Source organism: Solanum lycopersicum, chromosome 8 (assembly GCF_036512215.1).
Source record: "Solanum lycopersicum chromosome 8, SLM_r2.1".
NCBI classification, from domain to species: domain Eukaryota; kingdom Viridiplantae; phylum Streptophyta; class Magnoliopsida; order Solanales; family Solanaceae; genus Solanum; species Solanum lycopersicum.
In genome coordinates, this window is record NC_090807.1 from 55350860 (window position 1) to 55373293 (window position 22434).

At 33.0% G+C, this 22434-nt stretch overlaps 1 long non-coding RNA gene across 3 annotated transcripts; it reads left to right on the plus strand.

Moving 5' to 3' along the window:
- Positions 1-1315: 1315 nt before the first annotated feature.
- Positions 1316-20535, plus strand: LOC104648841 (uncharacterized). Of its 3 annotated transcripts, XR_011211178.1 has the most exons (4): positions 1322-1810; positions 4046-4174; positions 11454-12011; positions 20106-20535. It is a non-coding gene; the product is annotated as an uncharacterized lncRNA (long non-coding RNA). The 3 variants fall into 3 exon arrangements; XR_011211177.1 differs by lacking the exons at positions 11454-12011; positions 20106-20535 and adding an exon at positions 10225-10529 and having other exon boundaries at positions 1325-1810; XR_742819.4 differs by lacking the exons at positions 11454-12011; positions 20106-20535 and having other exon boundaries at positions 1316-1810; positions 4046-4293.
- The last annotated feature ends 1899 nt before the right edge of the window (positions 20536-22434 follow it).

The following is a 22434-nucleotide window of genomic DNA, read 5'->3' on the forward strand; positions in this document are numbered from 1 at the left end:
CACCTATGTTCCATGGTTCTGAGAGAGAAGACGCATATGTGTTCATCCTAGATTGCTATGAGAGGCTGCATAAGTTGGAATTTTCCATCAGCATGTGGTTCAGCTCGTGACTTTTCAGCTTCAAAGTTAGGCTAAACAGTGGTGGATAAGTTATATGGAATGCGGATGTTCAACTTTACCTCTATTTACTTGGACTCAGTTTCATGTTTTGTTTTTGGAGAAATATGTGCCGCAGATTTTGAGGGATCGTAAGAAAGATGAATTTATGGATTTTGGAACAAGGTGGTATTGACAATGGCTGCTTATGAGTCCAAGTTTCATGTTTTGTCTAGATATGCTACTCAATTGGTGACTATTGAGGAGGAGAAGATTCGGTTATTTATTAGGCGACTTAATTTTGAGTTGCGAGTATTATCTTTTCATATGACTTCTGCAAGGAGGAGCTTTATTGAGGTAACTGGCTATGTTAAGAAAGAGGAGAGGGTGAGGCAAGAAGGTCAGGATAAGACATTGGAAAAATAGGTCAAGAATTCAGGTAACTTACAAGGTTCTTATTCCATAGGTTCATGGAGGCCAACGCAGCCAGCCAAGCCAATTCAGTCTGCCATGCCTGCTTTCACCGGTAATTACTTGGGAAGTCCACGTAATAATTATACAGGATAGCCAGGGAGTCGCACCTTCAATGGGCGCCATACCATCTTTTGATCGTACTTGATACAATTTTGGAGAGCTTGGACATATGAGGAGAAATTGTCCATACCCACGTGTGTTTTGAGTCTGCGTAGTAGCAATCCAGAGCAGTAGTACCTGCAGGAAATGGTAATAATGGTCGAGGGTGTTGACACCCAATTTTGACCGTCCCCGGTAATAGTTAATTCATGATCTTCGTAATTTCCAAAAATTTGGAATAATTAGTTTTATAAAATTCAAATACTTTCCAAAATCAATTTAAGTAATCTTAGTCGATTTTTATAATTTATAATTAGTAAATATATTTTCATATAATTTATAGATATAATTGGTATATTTTGTAAATATTTGTAAATCATCTCAAAAAGATTTTAATTTTAGTAAGTATTTTATTAAATTAGTTTAGTTTAAATTATAGTTATATTTTTGAATCACTAGTTTACAATTAAATTAATTATTTTATTTTTTTAACATTAAGAAGCTCATTAATTAATTATATTAATTCATCCTATCTATGTTTTAGCCGAATTCATTAGTAAAGTTTAATTTGGCTAAATCGGTAATTCATTTGGCTATATGAAAGGACCAAAATTTTGTGCCCTTATAAAACATTTTTCAACAGCCCATTCTTTTCCAAATTCCCTTACATTTTCCTATGCCCAATTCTTTCCTCCAAATCCCTGCAGGCTGCAGCCCATTCCAATACAATTCCCAGGCCACTATTTTCCAACTGCACACCTGAGAGAATTTTGAATTCAAATTCATCCCAAAATCCATTCCCTAGAAATCTCCTATAAATACTTATCTTTTCCATTCATTGGTGGGAGGGAGGGGGTTAGAGAAAAATTTTGGGGAAGAAAATAGAGGTCGAAAGAAAAGGTTTGACCAACAAGAATATACATAGAGAGCATACAAATATATACGAATATGGAGTGGTGATGCAGAAGGACACACTAGATATAGAAGCCAAAATTAATTTGAACAAGGGAAGATCGAGTACTCAACCATATATTCTTAAGTCTAGATTTTAGTCTCTTCCATTCTTCACTGGAATCGGTTCAAGGGTGGTGGTGGAATCCTGTTCAAGCTTCGTTCGTCCCGGGATGCTGCTCCAAAGAAGGTAACCTCTTCCCCCTTAAATTTGTTTTTTCCATTTCGGCTAAATTTATATGTATGCAATGTGGATTTAATTCATTTTGTGGTTTGATTTGATGATTCCAATCTATAATATGCTCTTCTTGATAAAAGATATGGTTGTGTATTGATTTGAAGTGGTAAAATAGTAGGCAGAATCTCGAAATGCAACTGGGTATGGAATATGACCACTTGTTTTCTCCATTTCAAATCTCATGGTTATTTGTTGATCATCGAAATATTCCTGTCTCTTTATTAGTTTTCTTGTTTTGATTGTGTGTTCTAAAGGCGTCAAAGAAATTATTATGTCGTTTATCTTCTTTGCATTTTCGGGTATAAATTAGCAAGTTCTGCTCACATCAATAGAGCTTCGTTTGTTATTGTCATCTTGTAGTGCAAGTATTTCTCTCTTCCATATAGAACCCTCTGCTATGTTTTTCCTACAGCTGCTGCCTCTTTGATTTGTCTCTTGCTAGCATGTTCATCTATATTTTATTTCAGGCATAATACATATATTAGATCCTACACTTGACTTCAAACTCCAACTTTCATAATGCACAAACAAACACTTTAACTATCCAACTTTGAAATAAATAAACACATGAGTCCTACATGACAAAATACACGTAGAACACCACGTAAGACAAAAAATGACATGTAGGACATGAGTGTCTATTTGTTCAATTTTATATAAGTTTAAGTGTCTACTTGTGCCCACCCAAAGTTGAAGGGTATAAATGTGATTTGAAGTCAAGTTAAAAGACATATTTATGTATTATGCCTTTATTTTATGTTGTTTTTTTTTTTAAAAAAAAATACTTTTCCTTTAGAAGTGGATGTGTTGTTTAACTATGGTTCAAGCGTTGAGTCAACTTAGTGCAACATGCCTAAAACGAGTTATTATTGCTTCTTTGGTTATGGGCTCTGCAAAGGACATCTAATCGTGTTTCTTTTCTCGTTCCCCTCGTTTTATTATTGCGTGGTACGCTAAGATATTTCCTTTTAGTATTAGTTGAGTTTGGGTTAGTTCATGAATTAGTTTTGATGTACCAATTGGGCATATCTTGAATTTCGACTATTGGGTAGCCGTATTTTGAGCTTGAAGTAGCACATATATTTGTGTTCTCTTATTTCTTCATTTTGTTTATTGTGGTGCCACAATTCTAATTTTTTTTTTATTCTTATTTATGTGAAATTTGTCCGAGTTCGCCATGAACTCCTCGCCTTGCATTTTCTTGTTGAGCCACGAAGGCTTAAACCATTATTCTCGAGTCATCCAGACCTCCTCAAACCTGATGAACAGGTCGAAAGCAGCAAATAGGTTGCTGGAAATTTACATTGCAGGTCTCCAAAGGCTTAGAAAAAGACTAATATACTGTTGTATACACTGATATACAGTGTTAATATACGATTTAAGGTTCGAAAAAATTACACAGGTGCTTTAAATTTTATCTGGGGCAGCATACATTCCGTATATATCCCAATATACACGAAAACGAATTGTATACAAGCTGTATACATCGGTATACATCAAAACGTATACTAGTTTTTCAAGAGAGAAAATGGGCCAATTTTGCGTATCGTTGGGAAATTGGGCCTAGAGGTCCAATTTTGCTGAATTTGGGCAAAGAGCCCAAGTTCAAATTTTCTCCTTTCTCTTCTTTATAATAGTATTAACTTACATTTCATTTGTTAAATTTTGGTTTGACTCAATTAATTTCCCCAATGTTAGTCCTTTCTCTTTTTATATTTAAATAAAAATTATTTATTTTTATATTCTATATTTAGATTATTTTCACTATTAGACCCTTTTAGAAGATTCCTTCTAAATTCATTTCCCTTTAAATTAGTCAATTAAAATAGAATTGTAATATTAGTAAATAAATATAAAAAAGAATTTGATTTTACTTTATTTAGACAATATCTAAAAAATAGATTATTTTTAAAAGTCATTTTTAGTCAAATCGCCGGTCAACCGCAAGTTAGCGAACACTCTGAGGGCCTAATACCTTCTCGGAATGTACATTTGAACTTCGAACCCTTTTTCAACTGATTTTTATTAGTTTTAAATCTTTTGAAAAAATAATTTTAAGTTTTCTTGGTTTTACTAAAAAATCAAGTGGCGACTCTATAATTTTGAAAGTCAATTTCTCTTAAATCATAAGATAAGTCAATTTTTCGAAACTTAGTCCTTTTTTACTTAAATATTTTCGTAATACAGAGGGCATCAACAAGGTGGGCGGGGAGGTAATCAATGAGGCTGTGGAGGTAGAATAAATGGTAATGCAGGCATGGAAGTGGTTCATCAAGATGATACGGCTTAATGTTATGCTTTTGCGGCAAGAATGAGGTAGATGTGTCTGATGCAGTGATCTCATGTACTGTTCTTACTTATGACCGGATGACTAATGTGTTATTTGACTAGGATTTTACGTATTCATATATATATCCATGCAATTTGCCTCATAATTTGTTATGATTTATGATGTACTTGATGCCCCTATCCATGTTTCTACCCAGTTGGAGAGTAAGTCATAGTCACCATGTTTATCGTGCTTGTCTTATTTTGTTTACGGTTTTCAAACTTGGGCTGATTTGGTGATTCTGGATTAGAATGACTTTGATATTATCTTAGGAATGCCTTGGTTGTCCCCCTATTATGTTGTGTTAAATTGTAATACTAAGTTTGTTACTCTCGAAATTTAGGCAAGGGAAAAGTTAGAGTGGGAAGGGGTGTAAAAGCCTAAGCAAACTAAGTTCATATCCTTCATTCGGACTAGGAAACTAGTAAGGTAGCGTTGTTCAGCTTATTTGGCTCATATTTGGGATATGAGGTTGAGACTCTATTTATTGAGTCTATTCTTGTGGTGTCAGAATTTAGAGAAGTATTCCCTACCTATTAGCTTAGTATGCCTCCAGATAAAAATATAGGTTTCTACATTGATTTGGAGTCTAGTACTCGTCCCATTTCTATCCCTCCATATCGCATGACTCTAGCAGAATTAAGAGAGCTTAAACTCAAATCCAAGAGCTTCTTGATAAGGTATTTATTTGACCTGGTGCTTCCTATAGGTGCCTCATTTTTGTTTGTTAATAAAAAGGATGGTAGTATGAGGATGCGTATAGATTACCAACAATTGATTAGGGCCATCATTCGAAATAAGTATACCTTGTCTCATATATATAGTCCTTTCTGAACAATTGCAAGGGTCATTTGTTTTCTCCAAGATTGATCTAAGGTCTGGCTACCATCAATTAAAAATTAGGCCTGAGGTTGTTCCCAAGACAACACTTAGAACCCTCTATGGGCACTAAAAGTTTCTAGTTATCTCCTTTGGCTTGACCAATGTGCCTGCAACTTTTATGAGTTTAATGAATTGGGTGTTGAATCCATTTCTTGAGTTCTTTCGTCATAGTCATTACTGATGATATTTTGGTCTATTCTAAAAGTGAGGAAGAACATGTCGACCATCTTCGTATTGTTTTGGGTAATCTTGGGAAACAAAGGTTGTATGCTAAATTTTCTAAGTGTTAATTTTTGTTGACATCTGTTGCATTTTTGGGTCATGAAGTTTCAAAAGAAAAGGTGATCGTAGATCCTCAAAAGATTGAGGTAGTTAAGAATTGAGTTCATCCTAGCTTTGTAACGAAAGTTAGGAGTTTTGTGGGGCTCACTAGCTACTATCATCGATTTGTGAAGAACTCTATTCCATTTGTACTCATTTGATAAAAAAGAGATACCATTGTAATGGACTGAAAAATGTGAGAAGAGTCTTCAAAATCTCGAGACTCTCTTTGACCACCGCACATATTCTAGCATTACTAGTGGGAAGGTAAAGATTTTATTGTTTATTTTTATCCTTCATATTCTGGTTTGGGTGTTGTGTTAATGTATGCTAAGAATGTTATAGCTTATGTCTCTAGTCAATTAAAGGTGCATGAGAGGAATTATCTAACACATGATTTGGAGTTGGCAGCGGTAGTGTTTTCTCTTAATATCTAGCAACATTACCTCTATGGTTTCAAGTGTGAATTGTTTAATGATCATCGTAATTTGCATCATGTGTTCACTCAATGGAAGTAAACTTAAGACAACGAAGGTGGATGGAGTTACTTAAAGATTATGATGTCACCATTCAATATCATCAGGGTAAGGCTTATGTTGTGGCTAATGTTTTGAGTCGAAAAGCAGTTAGTATGGGTAGTTTAGCTTACTTGAGTGTATCCAAGCGACCTTCAGCTAAAGAAACTCAGACCTTGGAGTCTAAATTCATTCAATTGGGCATCTTATAAAAAATGTGGGTATTAGATTGCATTAAATTAAGGGTCATATTCATCGATGAAATCAAGGACAAAAAAATTAAAGATGAAAATTTAGAGGAGCTTAGAAAGAAGAATGCGCTTGGTAAGGTGCAAGATACCACTCTTGATGCAGAAGGTGTATTTAGTTTCAAGGGAAGAATTTGTTTTCTTTGAGTTGATGATTTGATTCAAAAGTTGTTAATAGAGTCCCATGATTCGTGATATTATATTCATCCAGGTGTGACAAAGATGTATCAAGATTTGAAGCAAATTTATTTGTGATCGAGCATGAAGAAGGATATAGAGGAGTTTGTGGCTAAGTGTCAAAACTATCAACAAGTGAAATATGAACACCAAAGACCTGCAGATTTACTTCAAAGAATGCCAATTTCGGAATGTAAGTCGGAAAAAATAGACATGGATTTTGTGGTTGGCCTTCCCTAAACTTACGGAAAGCTTAATTGTATTTGGATAATAGTTATTAGATTGACTAGGTCAGCCCATTTTATTTCGGTAAGAATAAATTATAATGTTGAACAATTGGCTTAAGTTTATGTGAAAGAGGTGAGGTTGCATGGGGTGGCCTCTCTATCATCTTAGATCGTGGTACCCAATTTACATCTATGTTTTGGAGGTAATTGCATGACGAATTAGCTATACAACTCACCTTTAGTACAACCTTCCATACACCAATAGACGGACAATCATAGAGGACTATTCAAGTGTTAAAAATGTTTAGGGCATGTGATTGATTTTGGAGGGTATTGGAATAAGTTCCTACCTTGTGTAAGTTCTCTTATAATAATAGTTATCACTTCAACATTGATATGGAACCATTTGTGGGACTCTATGTGAGGGGATATAGGTCAACCATGGAATGGTTTGAGGCTTGAGATGTGGAACCTTTGGGTAGATTTAGTGAATGATGTTTAAGATAAGGTGAAGCATTTAAGCTAAGCTTCTAGCAGCCCAGAGTAGACAAAAAAAGTATGAATAGACATGACGTTTCAAACCGGTGAGGATGTTGTTCTTAAGGATCACTCATGAAATGGGTGATAAAATTTGGCAAGAAAGGCAAGTTAAGTCTGTGATACATTGGTCGCTTTAAAGTTCTTCAATGTGTAAAGCCTATGGCCTATAGGTTGGCCTTACATCCTGACGTATTAGGAGTTCATCTGCTGTTTAACGTATCAATGTTGATACAGAGTATATCATTAAGTGAGACTCAATTGTGTTAGACAAATACCCTAATATGAGCAGGACCCGATTGTAATTCTTGATAATGATGTGCATAGGTTGAGGACCAAGGAGTTAAGTCTGTGAAATTTTATTGGAAGCATCATCCAATTGAGAAAACTACGTGGGAAACTGAGAGGGATATGCGAGATAAGTATCCTCAATTCAGGTACTACTCCATTTTTTCCTGAGCTTCTTTTTCCTAAGTTTATAACTTGGGGACAAGTGATGGGTAAATTGGTATCTATTTCAACAATCGAGTTCCGTCTTATTAGAAAATCTAAGGGAGAAAATTTTTGGGTCTGAAATCTTTTCATAGTATCTTGAAATTTTCCAACCTAGTCCAAATTTGGACGTAATTGGAATCGTTAAGGGCTAAGGAAATCTGATTACAATCCGGTGATTTAATTATGATTTTGATTACATGAGGATATAAATAACTCGTTAAGGAATCCGTACAACTTTATGGGATTGGAGCGTATTTTTTCGTGCAACCCGCTTTGGCATTGGATTTTGGTCTCTCTGGAGGGGATGTTGTAGCGGGTGAGGGCCTCTTTGGCTGGCCATACATGACTTAAAGTCGTAAATAATGTCCTAAACAACCTTATTCTGCACTTTTTGATTTCTGGAGCTGAGGATCGAACTCTAAGAGAATCTTGACAATTTTGCACCATTCTTGAGGCTAAAGGTTAGTTTTTCACTACTTGAATCCATTTTTCGATCCATAGAACACAATAGAATGGGTAATTATCAATGGGGGGGGGGGGGTTTGAATTGGAAAACATGGTGGAAGAACCCTAGTTTGGATACTTGGGATCATGGATATGATGTAGGGTTGCTAGAATTGTTAGTAATACGAGTAATTAGTGATTATTTATTAATTCCCGTATTATATTGATTATTTGTAGACCAAGAACAAGTGGAACGAATTTGAAAATGAAAGGATCAAGTTTCTTAAGTTTTCAAGCTTTGTTGAGGTTAGGTGATGATTATGATTGTATGATTGTGTGATGTATGTTTGTTTTTGCTTCATTATGATACATGTATGTTAATGTTGCATTATTGATCACACTTGAAATAGACAAATTACTATATGCCATGAATCACTTCTTGATTGTATGATTTGAGAATATACTTATGATTGTGATTGTGGTGTGTTTAAGGGATCGATTCTCATGTTTAGGAATAGCTAACTAGGATCGTTTGCCATGTTTTGGTATAGCTAACTAGAATCGTTTGCCATGATTCGGTATATATATGAGATTTGTTGCCACGTTCTAGCATAATTACTGGATTGGGTACCATGTTCCAAAAGTCTGACTTTTTGGGTTTGGGTTCCATGAGAGGATCAACTACCTGATATATTTGTTATATTTGAGAATTGTGAAATGCTCTGTTGTTCGTAAATGATGATGATATTGTATTGATAGCAAAATGTATTTGCCACGTTTTAGCTTAAGCTAAAGATAACTTTAAATTAAGTGATTTTACTACTATTAAAGAATTGAGAAAATTAGACTTAGATTTTTTTGCAATAACACAAATTCTGAAGAAAAAAAAGTATTTTTTAAACTAAAAAAATTACACATCGGCCAACTCCGTTAATTAAACACGACACTTATTTTCCTTTTAATCCATTGAAAATAAATCGAACTTCTTATGCTACTTCAACTCTTTCTTTATCTTTTAATTATAATGAAGTACATTTTTACAGCCAGTGATGCAACTAAGACTTTTGTAAATGATATTTAAGATTTAATATATGTATGAACTAATATAATTTGACTGATGACAACCAAATTTTTTGATGAAACGACTAACCACCTTCGAGCCATTATGGCATTACATATAATTTATGATGAAACAATTGATGTAACTACCTGATTTCTTTCACTATGGAAAAGTCAATGAAGAAAGAATTGGGGTCAGAAAACTTTTTGGTAGTAACTTCGAATTCTTAGCCTAGTCCAGATTTGGATGAAATCGGAGTCATTAAGGTGTAAGAAAATATAGTAATGAATGAGAGATGTAATTGTGAAGTTGATTACATGAGTGGATAGGTAATACGATAAGAAAAATGTATGACTTTACGAAATCAAATTTGGGCGAGTAGAACTTCCGAAAATGATCTTAGCGTGAAGGGTAACATTTTATCTCTGTGTCGACCGCTGTAGCAGGATTTTGGGGCCATAGTAGGGCCATTACAGTGGGATGAGGCCATTGTAGCGATCCATACACAACTTAAAGTTGCTAATAAACCCCAAAATGATTTTATTTGACACTTTTCAATTTTTAGAGCTAAAAAGGCAACCTAGACGAGTTCTTGACAACTTTTCATCATTCTTAAGGCTAAATGTAAGATTTTAAATCCCTGAATCCATTTTTTGATCCGTGAAACCTATTTTCTTGGGTTATTATCAATGGTGAAGGGTTTTCATTTAGAAATTATGGTAGAAAAAGCCGTAATTTGGGTAGTAGGATCTTGGGTTTGGTCTAGGGTTATTGAGTTTGTTATAAGCCAAATAATTAGATCTTTGATTGTTGATCCTTGCGTATATTAATTATTGTAGACCTAGGAAAAGCGGAAAGAATTCGAAAAGTAAAGATTTAACTTCCTTAGGGGGCTCAAGCTTTGATTCGAGGTAGGTGATGATTATGATTTCATGTTGGTGTTATATGTATTTGTAATTGCTTCATTATAACGCATGTATGTATGTGAATGTTGCATTATTAATCGTAATAAGGATAATTGAATAATTGAATAATTGTATGCTATGAATCACCTCTTGTTGTATAATCTTAATGATGTTCTTGTGTTTTTGATTGTGGTGTGTGATTGGGGATTGGATTGGCACATTCCAGTAAGCTAATTTGGATCGTGTTGCCACATTTCGGCACAACTATTGGATCGTGTTGCCACTCTCCGACACAACTATTGGATCAGGTTTTCACGTTCCAACACAATTATGGAATGGAATTACCACGTTCTGACAAACTAACCATTTGAGTTTGGGTTCCATGAGAGGACCATTGAATTGGTTATGTATCTACTTGTGATGATTACGTTCATACGTAATGATTATTGATATTGAAAGATTATTGATATTGAAAGACTATTTATTACTCTAAAATGATTTAGTTATATATTGTCGAGAATTATGAAACAGTTTGTTGATGTGTGTCACTCATTCGGATAGCCGCTTGATCCTACTAGTACATTATGATTGTGTATTGACTCTACACTTGCTCTTATTTTTTTTGAGTACATGACATCTTTGAGCGGCTATTGACAGACCTTGTTTAGAAGATCAGTGACCGTTTCAAATTCAAGGGTGAGATAGTTATTCCGGGTTCCCTGAATTCTCTTTTGCTTACGTCCACTCTCTTCGGACTCGGACTATTCTTTAAGGTGTTGTTTAGTTTTGGGGTTGTACCTATTGTTCTTAGACTTGTTGTTAGTAGAGTTTTGGTACAATGACTTTCAAGGTCTAGGAATTGTATTTTAGCATTCTAGTTAGGCTATTTGTTTAGTTCCTTAATAAATAATTTAGTTACTTAAACCTGCTTTTGTATATTTAAATGTCTAGTTTTTTTCATTAAGTTGCTTTGTTGGGTAGTAGTGATGGTTCTCCACTGGAGGGTTAAGTTTGGGTGTCAATCATGATGGTTGAATCGTGATAAACAAGTTATAAAAGGATTTCTTTCTTCTTTAAGCTTCATATCTAATTGTCATCATATAAAATGAAACAACGAGAATAAATATATTAAGTACCATGAACATGAGTGAAGACACAGAGCAATAGCGTCTTCGTATAAAAGAAATCATAGATGAAATTAAATGTACTCATAACACTTAATGTCAAATCTGCAGTCTTATGCCCAAACTAACCTTCATTTATTTGTGACTGTTTTTCCCTGTTACTTTTTTAAAAATGGAAAAAAACAATAAATCTCATTTGAAGACTATCGATACATACCTCGTTGGCTCAATTCCCCTTTCTTGAACTCTTGTTGCAATTATATTTCAACAATACTAAAAAACTCTCTTTTAACTTTCTGAAAATTTTGCAATGGTGATTTTTTTAAAGCAGGAAGTTTAAGTTTTTGTACTTGGAGCCGGTCCATCAGGAATCGCGGTTTCAGCTTGTTTAAACAAGTTCGGTATAAAAAATGTTGTATTAGAAAAGGAGGATTGTTGTGTTTATTCGTGGAAGAAAAATACCTATGATAGACTTAACTTACATTTAGCTAAGGTTTTTGTTCATTACCCTTTATGCAACGTACAACTTCCTATGTGGAGCATTTCAGTATTAAACCAAAATTTCAAACTTGTGTTCGAATTGGTATTTTTCAATAATGAGGAAAATAAATGGAACGTCAAATCAAGAGATTTGTCTAGTGGAGATCTGGAAATATATGCTTGTAACTACTTGATTTTTGCTAAGGGAGAAAATAATGAAGGTTATATTCCAAAGGTGGGAGGAATTGAAAATTTCGAAGGCGAAATAATTCATTCAAGTGACTATAAAATCGGGCAAAAATATGAAGGAAAAAAACGTATTGATTGTTGGATCAGGAAACTCTGGAATGGAAATAGCGTTTGATCTTTCAAATTATGGAGTCACGCATCAATTGTTGTTAGAAGCTCAGTAAGTCTCTCTATATGTCTTTATACCTTGTCTTTGCTTCTTTGTTTTTTTATTTGTATGCATGTAGGTTTGTATTTGTTGATTCTTTTTAATCGATATTGGTGGTGTTTGGTCAGTTTAGTCTTGTTTTTTTTAAATTTTTTTCTTTTGGCTTCTTAGTAGCACATGTTATGTTGTAACTCTATTTATAGAGAGAATGAGTGTGAGTTTTCATCTAGTATTTTATACCGTGAGAAAAAGAAGGGTATGTTTTGAAGAGGTGACGAGTTGTCTAGTATAAACAACCATACATATATTTTTAATTTGTTGGGATAATGCACAAGTACCCCCTCAACGTCCGAAATCACAGAGACACACTTATACTATACTAAGGTTCTATTACCCCCTGAGCTTATATTATAAGTAATTTTCTACCTTTTTTAGCCTACGTGGCACTAGTTTGAAAAAAAGTCAACCATCGTTGGGCCCACAAGATAGTGCCACGTAGGTCGAAAAGTGGTAAAAAAATTATTAATGAAATAAGCTCAGGGGGCTAATAGGACCTTAGTATAGTATAAGTGTTTATCTGAGATTTCGGGCATAAGTTGAGGGGGTACTTGGGCATTATCCCTAATTTGTTTAAACAACTTGTTTTTTCTTTTGAGGAACTGCATTTGACGAAAAATAACTAGGGTTGCTTTTCTCTTATAAGTAGAATAGTTTGTCTGTTGTTCATCTTGTATTCCTAACTTACTTAAAACAAAACTTTTAAGAGCTTTGTAAGACAACAAAGTTTAAGAATATTTTCACAACTAAAAAATTAAAACTAGTAGAAAAACTAGAATCAGAAACAGATTAGAATAAATATACGAAATATTTTTCTTACGAAGAATTGTTGTTAATATATGTCTAAAGAATCTTACTGATTCCAACAAACATTGCAGAAACACAAAGTTACCAAAGTCTAATGAACCAGTAAATAACAAAATAATAGAAATTAATTCACAAAGCTAAAATTTGTAATATATACTAGAATTTGGAAAAACAAAAAGAAGACCAAGCCCACTGAATGCACAGTGTCTCCTTAAGAAAATTATTCTCCTCTACTATCCGAGGTTTGATTTGGAATATGTCCTCCCAGGTAGAATGATCTCAATCACCAGTGTATATCCCAAAACGCTGGTGTCAGCAAGTCACTCAATGAAAGTAAAATACACTTAGAATACTAGATTTAGAAGTAGAAGAAGTCCATAAATTCTATTTTTAAAATGAGAGGAAATCTCTCAATTTATAGAAAACAAAGGATAGTGCGAAAAAGTTCTTATTGTGCCTTACCAGAAAGGTCACAAACCTTTGGAAAAGTCACAATCTTTCGGAAAGGTCGTTACCTTTCATAAAGGTCACAACTTTTTATAAAAGTCACAAGTTTTCATAAAAGTCGCAACATTTCATAAAAGTCATAACTCTTCATTTTTCATTCACACCTTTTAAAACCCAACAATCCCCCGCATATGTACTTTACAAGCAAGAATTAATTGCATCTAGATAAGTAGGTTTCCATTGGACTTTCTGAAGTGAACATATGTCGGATATACTCGGTCAATCGGTAGATGCGATATCTTTGAACCACCAAGCTTTGGTGTATACCTAGACAACCATATGCCACACAATTAACCCTTTACCATTTATGGTTCTTACAGTTGTGTTTGTTTCAGCCATGAACACTTCCTGGTTTCATGAATGTATAGAGAGATGGGATTTCGACAATCTCTTCTTTGAAGGGGCTTACACTTCACACTCACATAGGTGATTCCTAACCGTGTTATTGCGTAGTTACACTATTTGGTCAAATCTGCCAAACTTAGCAAATCATTGAAACCAATAAGCTTTATTGACTCCTTAACAAACCTTAATGTTGTATCCTTGTCCCTGAGCATTGTCCTCATCATGTGAATGAATTGAGTTTCTTGACAATGTCGAACCGTCGTTCACAACTTTGTTTTTATCCTCGAATCTAGCTCTTGGGATCTCCAGTCTGCTAGATAGAGTTACCGCCATGATGACTTGTCCTTAGCCGTAATTCATTCACTTAGATGATCTTTCAACTTTCTCTCTAGTTAGGACTTTTTGTAAGTGGATCCGACACATTATCCTTCGACGTTACATAGTCAATTCTGATAATTCCACTAGAGTAGTTTTCTAACGATATCATGTCTATGTCATATATGACGAGACTTTTCGTTATACGCCATGGTCCATGCCCTATCTATTGCATCTCGACTGTGGAAGTGTATGCATGCTAATGTCAATGGTTTGGGCCAAAATAAAATATCTATCAAGAAATTTCAGAGTCTTTCAACTTATTCACCGACTTTATCTAGAGAACCTAGCTCAAAGATCATGGTAGTCTCTTTTGAAATATTTCTAAGAGACTGCTCCTCTACCAAGAATAAAGACATATTCACTCGTGGATTTTACTTCATTTGTCTAATGATCCAATTTGCATCACTATATCTTTCAATACTGTTGGATATTGTTATAATGCAAGACATAGTTTTAATTATTATTTTAAATACTCCAAAATTCTATTTATTGTCATCTAATGAATTTATTTGGGATCACTGGTGAACCGACTCAGCTTAAAATAGCAAATGCAATATCTGATCAGACACACTACATGATATACATCATACTTCCCGAAACTCTAGAAAAATCCAATTGTGTGTCACTTTTGCTTTCACTTTTTTGAAATGCAAAGCTCACATTTATTGGAGACTTGAAAATATTGACATCCAAATATTTGAACTAGTCAACTACCTTTTAAATGCAATGAGACCGTGAAAATGCTAAACATTATGGAGTTCTATGAATTCTTATATCTAAGATTGACCAGCTACCCCAGTATTTTTCATTCCAAACTTGCTTTATATCATACGTTTAGTAGCATATGTGTTATTAGTTTCTCTATTTATAATCAACATATCACCAATATAGAAACAAACAATGATCTTATGATTTTAATGTGAACACATTTATCACTTCCATCATTCTTAAATCCATTTGCCAACATGGTTTGGTCAAATTATATCATTGTTTTGGTGCTTCTGTTAGTCCATAATGTGACTTAACAAGTTCACACACTTTCTATTATTTACCAGGAACCACAAAACCCTCGAGTTGTTCCTGTAAATTTCTTCCTTCAATTCTACATTCAAGAAAGTTCTTTTCACATTCATTTGATGAATTTGGAGGTCATATACCACAACTAATAGTTTTAGCATCCGAATGGATGTAATTCTAGTTACTCACGAGTATATATATCGATAAGATCAAAACCTTGTTTTTATCTAAAGCCTTTGACACAAAGTCTTGCTTTTTTTTTTCAACAGTTCCATCAACTGTAGTTTCCTTCTAAAGATTCACTTTGAACCCAAAGGTTTATTTTCTGGAAAATCAATGAACTTCTATATGGTTGCTCAAGATTGCATCAATATCACTATTGAGACCATCTTTTCAAAGGATGAGTCTACAGAAGACACAAGAAATGTTACAAAATCATATTCGAAGGAAGTAAGTGTCCTTTAACATTTATTAAGCCTATGAATCTCTTTATTAAGTACATTAATCTTTTTCCTTTCCTAGGCCTTTTAGATCCTTCTGTAGACTACTAAAGTCTAATTTTACAGTTCACAGTCATATGTCCTATTTTAATTCTTTTAGAAATAAGAACTTGGACTTTGGCTAGACACCCCACACTTTGAAATATTTCAAGTTGGATTTCCTTACTTTCCATTTATCATATGGAAAAGATTGTATCCTGAACAAAAAATCATCTTCCTTTCTGAAAAGACAAAAAATTGTTGTTCCCTTTTGCATTAAGAATAGTTTCTCCACACAAGTTTCGTGGTAAACCCGAACTTATAAATAATGCATCCATCATTTCTTTCAACGTTCGATTTTTCATTAGATTGAGATGAATAGGACAGTAGTTTGATGGATAATCTCACTTTTCAAACATATGAGATACTTTTTCCCACCATGAGATGGTGTTAACTTCATATCACAAATGTCAGTGTAAATCAATTATAAGGGATTAAAATTCCTTTCAATAGATTTATAAGAATGCTCTACATATTCAGATTCCACAAAAACTTGACATTTTTATTTATTGCACTCAAAGTTAGACAAAACTTCCAAGTTGATCACAAGTTGATCAGTTTTCCTTACAAGGTTTTGTAATTGACTTGCCCCAAGTGTTCATGTCACAAACAGTGACTCAAGCAAGTAAGAAAAAATAAAAATATTGAGTTCGAAAATCTCTTCGCGAGGTAGTTTTTTCCTCCCTAATATTTTGTTCCTATTTCTTACAATTTTGTGTGATATAAACATTGTTTAGAGTCATGACCTTGTCAAATATCCTTTTCAAAAGGACCTTTCCATAACTTTCAATTTGACTGTTATGGGACTACCCATGAACAAAGTCTAATCGGGTTCAATAAAGATAATATAGTCCAAATGTTACTTTTACAAAAACATAACACATGACTATTCACATATATTCATGTCTATGCGAATACTTTTCATGAAAAATCACATCACTTCAAATGACGTTTTTTCATAAAAGAACACAATCATATTTAACAAGTATATATATAATTTGGTAATTTCATACTAGTCATACCGTATACTAGTAATGGAGAAACTCAACAACTACAATACCAAATATACTTCAAGAATTTTGTGGGTCTAACACAATGCAAAAAGTATCATTGAATTTCATATTTTTTGCTCCAAAGTTAAATTATACACCAAGTTTATCATAAGAAAAGAGCCCCCACATTTTAAATGTGATCTCAAAAATATTTTCAAGTATTTGAAAATAGTTTTTCCACATATTTTAATATGAAACTTCTTGTAGAAACATTATTTTACAAAAGAATTGTAGTGCTGCAATTTTTTTTTTACATAATCATGAATATAATATTATAAATGAATATTGAATAATACCTTTTGCGAAAATCAAATTCAAGGAAATGATATAATCCTAACAAGAATCCACGTACTTGAAATCGCGAAAGTGAACCTCAAAACTCAACCTTTATTTGTGATTTTTCAAAAAAAAAAGTAAGAAGATGAGAATAATATTTTTTACGTATGTGTTGCCTTCTTTTTCTTGATTTTTTCCTCCCTTTCGTTCTTTTTTTTACCTCCTGATGTCTGATTTCTTTCTTTTTTCTTTTTTTCTCGTGTGAGTCTCCGTCCCCTCTTTTTTGTTGTCTAATTGTATGTATATAGATAGTAGTAGTAGTAGTTTACGTGTGCAGGTCATGCATGTTGTGGGGAGAAGTGGGTAAAGTGGGGGTAAGGGGGAGTGGGATCGTGGGTCTTTTTTTTTCTTTTTTTTTAAATATTAAATATATATATGAAAATGATAATTATATTAATTGCTAATTGTTTTGAGTAAATAAATAAATAAAGCTAAATGGGTAATTAAAACAAAAAAGACATAATTAAGAAATATTAGTTTATTTAAATAATATATGTAATATATATACATATATAAGTCACATGTATTTTTCCTCTATCATAAATAGAAATACCACTTAGTATTTTAAATACTAACAATAAGGAAAATAAAATTGTACAATTTAATTCTACATTACATTGAAGTTATAGAAAATCAAAAGTACAACATTGACTTATTATGTGAAGTTTCCATATTCTTTAAACCAATTGCATAGTCCAATTATTCAGAGTAGACAACCACAAAAGTTTTTGGTCTACAAAAATCACACACACTAACATTTCTCTTGGAGTACAAAACTACAAAATTCTTTTTTTTCTCCAAATAGAATAACACATATTCTTTATTACATAGAAATGTTTTTCTTATCAAATAGTTTTCCAACTATAACATTTTGACATACTATTTTATCAAGCAAAAATATACATTTCTCATTTTTTTCAAACTAAAGAATTATAAAGGCAACAAATTTGCCAAGTAAAATTCATTCCACAACATATGGTTTGAAGATCTTATTCCAAAGATACAAATAATAAAAAAAATCATAGATGATAACTCTTAGAAATTATTGTCCTCCTTAGATTTTATAATAAAAAGGTTACCTGGTAATCTTTAATTGGAATATCACACAAATTTTCTGATACACTTCTCACTTCGACCTTGCTTAACAAAGCACCGAATTATGAAGAAGTAATGCATTTATCTTCTACTTCCATGATCAGATTCTCTCAATTAGTAGAATACAAATAATACTTACAGTATAATAATTTCCTTAAGATTGTTGTTCAACTTGTATTCCTAACATACTTAGAACAAAATTCTAAAGAAATTTGTAAGACAAAAGAGTTTAAGAACATTTTCACAACTAGAAAATTAAAACTAGTAGCAAAACTAGAATCAGAAACAAATTATAATAAATATACGGAATATTTTTCTTAAAGAATATTTATTGTTAATATGTGTCTAAAGAATCTTACTGATTCCAACAAACATTGCAAAAACAAAAAGTTACCAAAGTCTAATGAAACAGTAAATAACATAAGAATAGAAATTAATTTACAAATCTAAAATTTGTAGCACATACCAGAATTTGGAAAAACAGAAAGAAGATCAAGCCCACTGAATGCACAATGTCCCCGAATGAAATTATTTATTTCTAGTATCCGAGGTTTGGTTTGGAATATGTCCTCCTAGGGTAGAATAATCTCAATCACTAGTGTATTGATACACAACATGCTGGTGCCATCGAGTCACTCAACGACAGTAAAGTACACTTAGAATACTAGATTTAGAAGTAGAAGAAGAAGTTCATAAATTCTATTTTTAAAATGAGAGAAAATCTCTCAATTTATATAAAACAAAGGGTAGTGCGAAAAGGTTCTTATTGTGCCTTAAATGAAAGGTCACAAACCTTTGAAAAAGTCACAATCTTTCGAAAATGTCATTATTTTTCATAAAAGTCACAACTATCCATAAAAGTCAAAACTTTTCGTAAAAGTCGCAATTTTTTCATGAAAGTCACAACTCTTTATAAAAGTTGCAACATTTCATAGAAGTCACAACTTTTTATAAAAGTCGCAACTCTACATTTTCCATTCACATCTTTTAAAACCCAACATTGTCAAATTAACAATTTGTATATAGTCATTTAATTCACATGTTATAAATAACATGTTTTATTTTTTAAAATTTCGAGTCTCATATTTTGTAAGAAACTTGGTTGTAGATATCAATTATATAGCTTGATAAATGATAGTATAAAAAATTATATACACTAATTGCATACGAAATATAGATTAGTTATTTAATTTAATCTATCTTGCATTAACCAGTATATATTTGTTCTTTTAAGAATCCTTGCTAATTTCACTTACCAACTTTGGTCTATGTTTTTGAATACTCTTTTAAATCTCAATTTTCAACTTTGGTGTATTGATGTTAGTTCAAGAAACATCTATTGATGCCCGATTGAAGGGGAAAATAGTGATTGTTTAATTTAGATTTTCATGGCGTTAGTTGTATATGTCCTTCAAGCCCTTTATCTTTCTAATAAAACGGCGTCCCCTCGTGTTGTGGAAGAAATCTTGTACATGATTGGCAACGTCAATTTCTCTGAAGAAGTCATTATTAGGTAACTTATTTTACAAAAGCTTCTACATATAGAAAATATCATATTAGAGATTGGCTAAGTGATCTTAACTTGCCTCAACTTGGTTTCATATATTTCATTCGTAGAAAAGTTTATATTTAGTTATTACGTATACATATGTTTTTCTACATCTTAGTCGTTTCCATCAATTAATACACATATTTACAATGTAAACATTTTTTTCACTAACAACATACATAGTTTAACGTTGATTATTTTATGTGGTTACTCTTAATGTTTACCATGAAGATTTATATGCAATTATCTTCTAATTGACTTGATTTTGTACTTCCCTTTTTTAATATCATGACAACATGAAACTTATTTCAAGATGTTCTTCCAAAGTTCTAAAATCTTTCTATAGTTAAATGGTGAAATTTTTTCATATGCACAATCAATTATATTTAGGATTTTAATATATTATATCCTAATGTTTTTGCAGATTCATGTTCTAACAAGGGGGATGGTACATACTGCACTGTTAATGCTAAAATATTTACCAGTATCTTTAGTTGATACTATAATTGCGAAGTATGCAACATTTAAATTTTGAAATTTGGCAACATTAGGAATACCACAACCAGAAGAAGGCCCATTTTCTATTAAAATATCCAAAGGTGAATCTCCAGTAATTGATGTTGGTACCATTAACAAGATTTAACTTGGACATATAAAGGTATGATATTTGATGGAAACTGAATCTAATTGCACAATTGAATTATGGAAGAAGAAGCAATCACACTTTTATTATTGATCAGTTTTCCTGCAATGTATTACACTCTACATATATATATACATGTACTAAGTGACTTATTTACAAGAAAGCCATCTTCTAGAATCTTCTCAATATATCCTAACTTACTATCCACTAACTATCAACTAACTATCAACTAATCTAGTTAATTATTTACAATCTCTAATAGCCCCCTTCAAGCTAGAAGATATGAAGATGTTCTTCATTCCTAGCTTGGAGATAAGATGATAATGTTGATGTTTGCTTAGTCCTTTAGTTAGGACATCAGCTGGCTGTTCAGATGAGCATAAGTATTGTAAGACAACAAGACCTTTTGACACCTTTTCTCTAATAAAATGACAATCAATATCAATGTGTTTGGTTCTCTCATGGAACACTGGATTAGCAGCAATTTGAATAGCTGCTTTGCTATCACAATGTAGTGAAACAGGTAACACCAATGGTACATCCAATGTCTTGAACAAACCAATGATCCAAGTAATCTCTGCAACAGTGGAGGCCAGACTCCTGTACTCTGCTTCAGCAGAACTTCTGGAAATAGTAGACTGCTTCTTGGATTTCCAAGATATTGGAGAATCTCCATACTTGATTATGTAACCAGTAATTGATCTCCTAGAACTATCACATGATCCCCAATCAGCATCACAATATGCCTGAAGAGACTCTGTGGAATTGGATTGTGTTGTCAATAATATCCCAAATCCTGGTGATTGCTTAACATATTTTACTACTCTGAGGGCAGCATTCATATGAGAAACTTTAGGAGCCTGCATGAATTGGCTGAGACTTTGAACTGCATAAGATATATCTGGCCTGGTGAGAGTAAGATATAGTAACCTCCCAACTAATCTTTGATATTCACCAGGATCTAATAAGAGTGAATCAGATGTATCTCTAACTAAATCATCAAACTCAGGTGTAGTAAGTTTCAGATTTAATTCTGCAGGTGTAGACATAGGTTTAGAACTCCCTAACCCCAAATCTGAAATCAATTCTAATGCATATTTCCTTTGGTGCATTAATATTCCTTCTGAATTTCTAGCAAATTCAATGCCTAGAAAAAATCTAAGATCTCCAAGATCTTTTATTCTAAAATGATCCTTTAGAACCTGCTTTGTTTCCTCTATCAGTTGGCAGCTGCTTCCTGTCACAAGCAAATCATCCACGTATATAAGAACAACTACAATGTCACTTCCAACTTTCTTGGTCATGAGAGAATAATCAAGATGACTTTGTTGGAAACCTACTTCAATCAAGGCATTTGTTAGCTTAACATTCCACTGTCTTGAGGCTTGCTTAAGCCTATAAAGAGACTTAATCAGTTTGCATACTAGACCTTGACCTTTTCTTTTCTCATCAGCTTGAAATCCTTGAGGTAATTGCATATATACTTCTTCCATTAAATCTCCTTGTAGAAAAGCATTATAAACATCCATTTGTTGAACATTCCACCCTTTTGCTACTGCTACAGATAACACTGTTCTCACTTTCACCATTTTAACAACAGGTGAGAAAGTTTCATGGTAATCTAATCCTTCCTTTTGATTATAACCCTTAGCCACCAACCTAGCTTTGAACCTTTCAACCTGTCCATCAGCTTTGTACTTGATCTTATATACCCATTTAAATCCAATGGCCTTTTTTCCAATAGGTAATTCAACAAGTTCCCATGTCTTATTGTCTTCAAGTGCCTTAATCTCCTCCTTCATAGCTTGAACCCACCTTTCATCTTTCATAGCCTGATGATAAGTACTTGGTTCATTCTCCATTGAAGAGTTAACAATATAACATCGATATGACCTTGAAAGACCACTATAATCAATGTTATCTGAGATAGAGTACAAGCAATTTGACTGGTGTTTAGATTTCCCTGATTTTGTTAGAACAAAATCTTGCTGCCATAATGGAGCCTTGCTTGATCTGCTGGACCTCCTCTGTGTCATTACAACATGATTATCAATGTGATTTCCTTCTTCTCCTGGCACATTATAGGTAGAAGCAGTCTCTACTGCAGGTA